The sequence below is a fragment of the Hibiscus syriacus genome, unplaced genomic scaffold, assembly GCF_006381635.1.
Source record: "Hibiscus syriacus cultivar Baekdansim isolate YM2019G1 unplaced genomic scaffold, ASM638163v2 tig00111213_pilon, whole genome shotgun sequence".
NCBI classification, from domain to species: Eukaryota; Viridiplantae; Streptophyta; class Magnoliopsida; order Malvales; family Malvaceae; genus Hibiscus; species Hibiscus syriacus.
This window is the reverse complement of record NW_024063022.1, coordinates 2,200,393-2,211,110: the sequence shown is the minus strand read 5'-3', so window position 1 is coordinate 2,211,110 and position 10,718 is coordinate 2,200,393.

The following is a 10,718-nucleotide window of genomic DNA, read 5'->3' as shown; positions in this document are numbered from 1 at the left end:
CTCAAATTCTCTCTTATTACGAAACTCTTATAGCTCATAAGACTTTCAAACCTGGTTTATTCTAGAATTTTGATTGTAATTTAAGTATAACGCAACTCACAAGTCAAAAAAATCAGAATGTTTATGCTTTTAAAATTTGAAATTTATATGTAACGTATTGTTATAAGCTCCAATTTGCAAATATTAGTATGTGCTTCTGTTTGATTTACGTATTTTTTTTCCTTGTGAAACCAGTTCATAAAGCAAGGAAAATTTTAACTGAGAAGCTCCAATAAAATCTACCAGTGAATTCCGGATTAGGGATGGGATGTGCCGTGTAAGGGAGAATTAAGAAGAAAAGCATATTAAAAATGGTAAATTATAAGCTTGTCCCTAAACTGCTTTAAATTTATAAAAAAGTCCATAATTAAATTTTATTTAAAGTTCAAGGGTTAAAACAAAAATTAAATTATTTTATTAACGTCATGTCATCAAATCGTTAAACCTTTAACGGCCGTTTGAGATAAGTGGCCATATCTTAGTTAAAACAAAACAATAGTGACCATGTATTATGTTTTTTTGAATCCAGTGACCATAAATTTATAAAAATCAAATGAAAGTGACCGTTTGTGTAGCTTACCCTTATTTTTACTATGCAGCTGTGTATGATAAATTTGCAGTACTTTATGTTGTTCTAAGAATGTATATAGAATGAATCTAACTATATTCTCTTTTTGAAATTTGGCGTCTCACAGAGGATAATGTTGTTGCTGCTCCCGCTGAAGTACCATTGAGTCCTCACTACAGACAAAGGAAATGGTAGGTTTCTCTTGTCTTCTTTTTTCATTTAATTCCAAGTAAAAGTGTTTTTGGAACATTTTGCTATGTTTTGTATGATTAATTTGCAGTACAATATGCTGGTCTAAGAATGTTTGTAGAATGAATCTAACACAATTCACTGTGTAAATTTTGCTTCCCACAGTGGATAATGTTGCCTCTGCTTCTTATCATGTTCTTTCAAGTCCTCATTGTTGCAAGCAGAAAATAAACAATATGATTTTCTTCTCTTTTTTTTAATTTTATTCCAAGTCTTATTTTGTTTACAGGCGATTATCCTATGCTATTCATAGAGTAATTTGCAGTATAAGAAAGTATGTAAAACAAATCTAACTCAATTCTCTGTTAAATTTTGCCTCATAATGTTATACGTACCCAGTTAACTATAGTAATGTTAATCTTGGCCTTTGCTTGATCTAGCTTCCTCGGTTATGTGGGGAATATGAAGGCGAAGTTTCCAACAGGATTCTTCCTGTCTACTAAAAGTATTGCTTTGTTTTCAGGAGATCTTGTAATGCCAATGTATGATAAAATTTCTTTAAAAAAGCTTTTATTCTCTCGGTTTAAGAATTTGTGAATGAATTGTCTCATTTCTCTGTGTACATTTTGACTCATCTTGTCATACGTGCCAAAGTAACTTAAATTATGGTATTATTGGCCATGATTTGTGTAATCACCATTTTTACCTTGATCCAGATGATTCTTTACTCCAACTGCTCCGCCGCCTCTACTCCAACTGCTTCGCCGCCATGTTCTCCAACTAGCTGTTGCCACAACACCGAAGCTTCCAGAAGAAATGATTTCGACTGCACAACTCACGGATCTATGGTGAGTCACCATCATAGATCCGGTGACTCACTGAAAATCCACTGAATGAATGATTTTTTAGCCTATAAAAGACCTTCAAATCTGCAAAGAAAAGAGAGAGAGAGCAAGCAAAAAAAAAAAAAAAAAAACAACAAATCCACCACCAGAAGTAAAAAATCGAAAGGAAAAGGAAGGAGAGAAAGCTTACCACAGTCATCGGAGCTTCTACAAGTCTTCGGAAAACCAAAATACCGAAGGTATAAATTTAGATATAAGAAATTCTATAAGTTTTTAGGAGAAACAGAGGTCGGATTCGGCTATAGGGTGTTTCGATTTATGATTTAGGGTATTTTTATATTTTTCAACCACTGTGAATAGTGATCGATGACCAGAATAGTGACCGATGACTGGCAGTGGTCGGCCGATAGCCGACTCTCCCTCAGGTGAAGGAGTTTAGAGAGAAGGGAGGCAAAATAGAAGAAATGAGAGAGTTTATCAATTGTGGGCTATTTAAGGCCTATTTATGCCATTCTCAAAACTATTGTTTTGGGAGGAACTTTTGCGTAATTTTGTAAATGCGCAAATCATTTCCGTGGTCTTTTAAATTTGTAATATTTTCAATTTAGTCACTGAAATTATATTTCTGTGCCTTTTAATTTAGTCTTCGAATTTTATTCTATTCTGGTATTTTAAAAATAAATAAATCTCATGCTTATAAATATGTATGTATATATATATATATATATATATATATATATATATATATATATATATATATATATATATATATATATATATATATATATATATTTACTATACATTTTTACTTTAGTTTTATTTAAATTATTTAAAAATTATCATATTCTTATTAATATTTATTTATTTTAATATTAAAGAAAATGGATGTCTTAAAGTAACTACATGTCTTTTTCTGATATTTTTAAATAAATAAATATCTTATTTATAAAACCCCAAGTATATATATACTTTAATTTTATAAAAATTATTTTCTATTTTTCTTTAGAATTTTCTTTAAATAAAACTATGTGATTGAATCTGGAATAATAGGATCGTAAATTAAATTTCTATTCGAATTCTTCGACTTCCACTAATAGAGACAATTTATAATTAATGTGTACCAATTTTAGGCGTTGCGGGGTGCTAATCTTTCTCTAAACGTAACTGGTCATGAATCCCTTTTTATTACTAAAAAGAATGAATTTTTGGTTAAATGCATACCAGATTATCTTTTAAATAGTGTTTTCTTAAAAACTCTTTTAAAAGATGATTTTTAGGTATTCGACCTACCTAACCTAAAAGATTCGATGACGACTCCAAAACATTTCATAAAAAAACCATTTATTTATTCACTATGTTTTTTCCGCCAAGAAATATTCGTGTCCGGGCGAAAATCGGTTACGACAATTTGTTCTACTTACCTTGTTCTGCAGAGATCCTGAGGGCAAATTCTTGCTCAAAAAGTGTCATTGGTTGCATGGAGGAGGACTGGCCTTCTTGCAGAAAAAATGGTTCCCAATCTGCATTGGTTGAGGAAGGAAAACGTAGGTTTCTCTTCTGTTTTTGGTCTTATATAGTAAAACTGTTATTACTCGCATAAGTTGAGTATTGTTGACGTGCTAGATAAAGCAGAAGATCCTCCCTCGAAAGTGTGTAGGACTAGCCTAATGTAGAGTAGTGACACCACTTGCGCTACCGAGGTGAGTGTGCACATATTTATATTTAGTATCATTTGTGGCATTATGTTGCATGCTTGATTGTTTTGTTTTTTGTTACATTGCATTCTTTAAGTTCAATTCGTATTTGTTCAGTAAATTCTATTATGTTTTGGGTATTGTTGTAGTGGGAGGATTCAATTTATGTCTCTTCCAAAGGGAAAGATGGTTCATCTCTCCTAAACATTGACGTGTCTAAGAAATGTAGGAGAAAAGTAGATAGATGGACCAACGATGAAGAAAAGGCTTTGATTGAGGGTTTTCATAGGTAAGTGATTAACTTATCAAATTTTGGCGTATAATCTTGTTTTGGATTTTTTCTTTTGTATTTGTTACTTGTCACTAGATTAGCAAATGTGAGACGAGATACTTTTGATAGTTTATAACCCTTGGTTTCTGCTTTCTCACTACAATTGTTTTCATATTGCAGGCATGGAAGCCAATACAAACTTATTTTAGAATCCAACAGGGAATTATTTAGGGAGAGAACTGTGGTAAGTATTTCACAAACTTTATATGCAGCGTAACCTTATCTTTTTAAATTAAATTCTTTGCCTTTTTATGGATAATTTATAATATATGCTCCTAATTATTTATTAGGTTGACCTCAAAGATAAATGGTGAAACTTGACCAAAGGATGATGCTTCGTAGTAATTTCTTTGCCTTGATATTTTGTTTCCTTTAGGTAGCTTTAGCCTTTCTGGTATATAGCAGTGGGTATGGGATACTGGTGGAAGTAAATACTGAAGTACATAGCTTTAGCTTTTGTGGTAAAATAGCAATGGGGTAGGATACTGGTGATGATTGTAATGGCAGTGGTTTGATGTATGAAATTCTACATATATAATCATAGCTTCCTCCTTTTTTGATTGTTGGTGTATGTATCTTCCCAGTTAAGAATAGTTTGTTGAGGTTGATGACACATTGAGAGAGTGGTCCCTAATTTGGATGAGTTATTTGATTCCCTAATTTGATTGTGATGGCACCTAACACCATCATACTGCCCTATTATTGGAAGTAAGACCTTAAAAACACATCCAATAAACTCTTGTTAAACAACTGTAATCGAACCGATCAACCAGTGTATAGGCACCTTATTGATCTGATTTTACATAGGCTGATTCGGTCATTTAAGTTGTTTTTCTTTTAGTTTTATGAAAACCCTAAACCGAAAAAGTTAAATTGACCGCTTTAATCTTAAGTGACCACACAAACCTATTTTTAGCTATATACCTCGTTAATCAAAAATCAAATCGCCTTCAAGCTTACGAAGCCAATATTTACACTATAACCTAAACAGTAGACCACAGAGAATGGCGGCCTTATTTTTATTGGTTTTATATATGAAAGCTATGATTAATTATTCCTTCCATTGATCGGTCTAAGTATATTATAGTGTGGTACTTTTATCCAGCTATTATATTAAATAATTTAATGTCTTGTTTGGAGGTCGTACATCCTTCGGACCCACTAGTTGTGTTTTTAATCTTCGTATTTGTATTTCTCATGCCCTTAAAAAATATTTTTATATGATAATGAAGAGTCAGTTGAGTTTTAGTCTAATTAATATCAGCTTAGTTGGTTTGTTAAAAGAGGTTCTTGTTGTCAATGCACATGCATGCAACTAAAGTAAAGATCATCTTTCTCAATTGTTATAATTGTTGGCTTGGAATTGTACCTCTCTATATATGGGCCGGTGCGGAATAAAGACTAAAGCAATTGAATTTTTGTTTTGTAAAGTAGCTGAAATAAAATCTGAAAAATATGTTCAATAAAAAAATATTTTAAATAATGAAAGTAAAAAAACGTTGAAATAAAAAAATCCATATATATGGTTTGAACTATGTCTAAAATGCGTATAGATCATCAGTAAATTAAGAAACGTTCGAAACCACTAGTTTGATAATTTGATGTCATCCTCTTGGCGCCCACTGGATCTGACCTTTTTCATTTTTGGATTCCTGCCATGGTTAATTATTTTCTAATTTATTTCGCTTCTTTTCACGACTATACATTAGGGTGAGCATTCGATCGAGTAGAATCAAAAAATTTTGAATTATTCGAGTTGACGAGTCTTATTTTTCAATTTGGAGTTGACTTAAAATTTTTTGAGTCGAGTTTATAAAATTCGAGTCCAGTTGAGTCAAGTCGAATCGATTTTTCGAGTTTCTGTTCAAATTTAATTGTGAATACTTATAATATTATAATATTATTTGGTTCCAATCTAAGTAAGTTTCTATAACCATATATATAATACAAATATATTAACTCCACACTAAGGATTTATAGTGAATTCGCCTTTAAAAATCTTTGGTGTGAAAGCAATAAAAGATAAGAATTAGACGCAAGATTTATAGTGGTTCGACTTTCCCAACCAAAGTTTATATCTACTACCTTAGCTCCACACTAAGGATTTCAACAAATACATTATCTAGGCCCAATAGTAACATTTACAATTCTCTAGTTTTTCAAAGCCAAATTATAACCACCCCTTTTATAAAGGATAAGAAATGTAAACATGAAACCTTACAAGGTAGGTGTTTATAAGGATTTAAGCTCACAATAATAAAAACAAAAGATATTCAATTAAGATTTATACACTTATGTACAAGAGAAAAAGGAAGGAAATAAGAATGAAAATTCTTTTCTCTTGATCTCTAAGCTTGGATAGGTGTAGTAACCTTCTTCAAGTGTCATTGGAGTGTTTTTATTGTGTGGAATGAGTTGCTAACCGTTTATGACAGTTGGTGATGAGTTATATCCGTTAACTTTTGAGAAAGTTTCGAAACTTTGTGAAAGTATAGAAACTTTTAAACACACTTTCTTGAAAGTTTCAAAACTTTGATGAAAGTTTCGAAACTCTTAATTAAAAATATGACCGTTGAAGAAAATCGGGTGGTTAAAATATTTTTTGGGTGCAAAGTTTTGAAACTTTTGTAAAGTTTCAGAAATCTTAATAAAAGTTTCAAAACTCTTAAAAAATTTCCAAACTATGAACATTACCCGTGTTTGAACAGTGTCATGAACAGTGCCAAATAGTGACTGAATAGTATTTTTCATATTTAAAAAACTTTAAACACATTTTAAACACTTTAAGCATATTTTAATTAACTCAAAAGTTTTTCACATATATAAAGCAATTAAGAACACATAATTTTCAAGTTATTTTAGACTTTGAATTATTTTTAAAAAATTTGATTAAGTCCAAAATCAATTTTACAAATATTTGTTATATCAAAATATATGTAAAAAAAATATCCACTTTTTGATATAACAAAACTTCTTTGAAAATTTGTTTTTGGCAAAAGCTACCCTTTAAAAAAATATATTTTGAAAAAGAGAATTTAATAGAAAAATATTTAAGCTCCCCCTTTTTTCTTTGAAATTTCTTTGAAAAAAAATTAGGTTCAAGCGTATAAATCATTTAAAAACAAACATTCCCCTTTATGAAAGCATTCCATAAAAACTTTTGGCACAAAAACACTTATGCACTTAAGAAGAATATTTAATTTCAATAAGTTGAACAAACATGTTAGAAGTACATGGAATTCAATATATCCAAGTCTAATATACTTTATGAAATATCAATTGTTGTATTTAAGTGTATGTGCATAAAGCTATAAAAAATGTTATGGATTTGAAAAATTGATATAAATTGTTAGAGAGATATCATTTGTAATAAATCACATGCATAAATATTTAAATTAAGGCCAAAAATTAAAATTTGTAAAAACAAAGCATTAAAACCAATTTTGACCAAAATTCATTATGATGAACAAACATTTATGAAAAAAAATTAAAACTTTAGAAAATGTTCATCACAACACTTTTTAACATACATGAGATAGAAAACATAAAATTATTTAAAAATAAAAAACTCATGCATGCTTAAACCAAATGATCAACCAATTATGTAAGATAATCAAAATAAGCTTAGAGGTTACCCATTCCATATCAAGTGTGGCTAAAGCATTTGAATATCTTCACTTTCATCACCATTGCTCCCACACACCTACAAGAGACATTCAATTGGATTTTGGTATTCAAATTGCTTTGGATCCTTGGATGTTAGTTTTAATGCCCCTTGTTCCCTTTATAACCCATACTTGTCTAATTTTAAAATGTTTTCATTTCTTTAAAGGACAAGCATGTTCCATGTGACCATTATAATGACAATGTGACCATTTTATCATTATGAAATTAGATGAATTATTTAAAGTGATTTCATTTTCTTTTGTTAAGCATTCAAGCTTAACTTTTAAATCAAAGCATTCTTTTTTCAAATTTTTCAATTTTTACTTTTGAAAGCTCTAAATCATATTTTTCAAAATTTCATTTTGTTTTTCAAAATCCAATTTTGATTTCAAAAGAAAACCGTTTTCAACTTTAAAATTTGAAATCATTTTCTTGTATTTGCAGTTTATGGTCTCAAACTCCAAAAATAATTCATCATATGCATCTTGTAACTCATCAAAAGAACATGAATCGAATTCATTAGAGTTAGAATATACCTTGGGCTCTTCAAGAGCCATAAAGCACACTACCTTTGGATTTGAGAGGAGGTTTGAACTTTATGGTTATTCTTTCTTGTAACCATGTAATTATTCAAGCTTATCCCAAAGCTCCTAGGAATTAGAACATAAAAAAACTTCTTCATATATATTGGGACCAAATGCAAAAAATACAATGTGACCCACTCTGATACTAATTGTTGAAATTTCTTTCGTTCTTGGTTACTCCACTCCATTTTCTTCTTCGTTGGAGAAGAATAACTATTTAAGATCATATCTCATGCTCCAAGATCAATGGATTGAATAAATAGATTTATTAAGTTCTTCCAATGACCATAGTTAGCTCCATTGAAGTATGGAGGCTTGTCGATCGGTCGGGAGCCCTCCATGTAGAATGAGTAGGAAGTTGAAGCCATCTTGTCGGTTGAATAAAAAATTGATAGAGCAATTCTAAGATCTTCACAAGGTTGTTAAACTGTTGATTGTGACCCACTCTGATACTAATTGTTGAGCTCGTACGAACAACCGAAGATGCCAAGAGAGGGGGTAAATTGGCCTTTTAAATTTTTTTGGTGGAAGCAATCAAAAAATAGAACTTTTTGTACAACGATTTAGAGTGGTTCGACTTTTAAACCAAGTCTACATCCACTACCTTAACATCTACAATAAGGATTTCTCAAATACACTAGATTTGCTTATCTTTAAGAACAATGTGTAACCTTACAAATACTTCAAGGTTTATACCCCAAAACATTGAATACACTATTTCCAAAAGAGTAATTACAAATTTAGAAAACTAAAGAAAAACCTCACAAATGCAAATAAGTTTGCACTAATTAAGCTCTCACCTAAATCACACTTGAGCAAAATAAACCATGTAGCTCACAAGTGTGTTTACAACAAAGACTTTTACAAATTAAGCACAAAAAATAAGCTTTGATGTTGGTAGATTGGTTCAATATGATTCTTGATGACCTTGGAAGCTTTTACCTTCAATTTATACCTTCTCCATTAATTCTAGCAGTTTGGAGCCGTTATGGATCATTATAGTTGTTACATACGACCAAAAACAACATTTAATGCCCAAGGGATCGATCCTTTATTAAAAGGGATCAATCATTTTTCAAACATTTCGACTATTGTAACAAAGGGAATGATCCTTTAAGGGAAGGGATCGATCATTTTCATCAAGGGATTGATCCTTTTTGTGAAGAGATCGATCATAAACTCACTGTTGTCTAAGGGATCGATCTTTTTTTAAAAGGGATCGATCTTTTGGTCAAAGGGATCGATCCTTTTTTCTAGGGGATCAATCTTTTGAGCAAAAAATCTTTGGAAACTTAACTTTAAAGCATGAAAACGATCAAGTTTGTTTTTGAAAAGGTTCGACTAAGTTGAAAAACATTGAAAACATTTTTTTCATGTTAATTTGGACTTTGAATTTTTTTTGATAAATTTTTGACAAATTCAATTAAGTCCAAAACAATTTTGCAACTTAATGTTATATCAAAATATTAATTCAACAATAATTCAACTATGGAAGAACACTTGAATAAAGGGAGACAACTTTAATTAAGTAGTAAGAAGTTTTTATTTAATGCAATTTTGTGCTTTATATGATTTTATATGTTTGTGTGTCCCTACATAGTGTTTAATTGAAATTAGCTACAGGGAGTTAGTTTTTGCATGAGTTGCAATTTTATGGTCTTATATGCTTATGAAGATGATTTTAGCCTTAAATTTGCAATTTTTTATTGTTGTGGTGAAATCATGTTATCCATGCTTTGTATTGATTACATATGTTGATTGATTATGAGAATATGAAGTTTAAATGTAGTAAAAATTGAAAATATGCATGTTTAGGATCTCTAGAGTCATTGTATGTTTGTGTGACTTGATTTGGACTTTATTTATGCAAATTATGGATTATATTGATTAATAATAAAAATTTGCATAATTTGATGTATCAAGTTGACATTCATGCACATTTAGTATCCCCTAAGTCACTAATATTAATTTTCTATCAATAATATGACTTAGGTTGCATCCATTTAGTGTCTCATGTCATCAATTTTGACCATTGGAATAAAAGATTCAATTTTTAAGGACAAGGATCGATCCCTTTTGTAAAAGGATTGATCCAACCTTTTGTAAAAGGATTGATCCATTTTGCAAAAGGATCGATCCCTTTTCATAAAGGATCGATCTCTTTTAAAAAGAAGATCGATCCCTTTTGGCCAAACTTTAGGAGAAAAGACGTTTTAAATCTATTTTTAGGCACATATTTTTACAAAAAATCTTCAATGTGAATCAATTGCAACTGGGTTTTGTGCGAAAACCATCCTTCAAACTTCCTTTCAACATTTCATATCATCATTTTAAAGGAATCAACACATTTGAGTAAGAATTTTCAAAATCCTAACTTTTTAATTTTTCAATTTTGGTAAAATTGGGTTGAATTTGATGGTTAGAGAACACTTATTTATCGGAAAATTTGTTGTTTTATTGTAGTGAGCTTTACCCATAATCAATTTCTTTGAAAATCCCAAATCTTTATCTAACACCCACTAGGTGTTCGATAAAAGTCACTAACCAAAAACCACCCTTTATCCCATTCGACCATACCTCATTTTTAAACCAAAAATTCATTTTTAAATCTTCCAAAATTCCTTTTTGGGATCCTTAAACACTCATTTTTGTTCAAAAATATATTTTTATCATTTTCTAATATGTCGAAAGAAAAAGTATGGCTTCAAAGGGGGTATCCTCGAGCAATCCTAAAAGTGGCTCTTGGATGGACCAATATTTTTTAAATTCCAAAGCTCGTGAGCGTTTTGACTCATTTTTTGC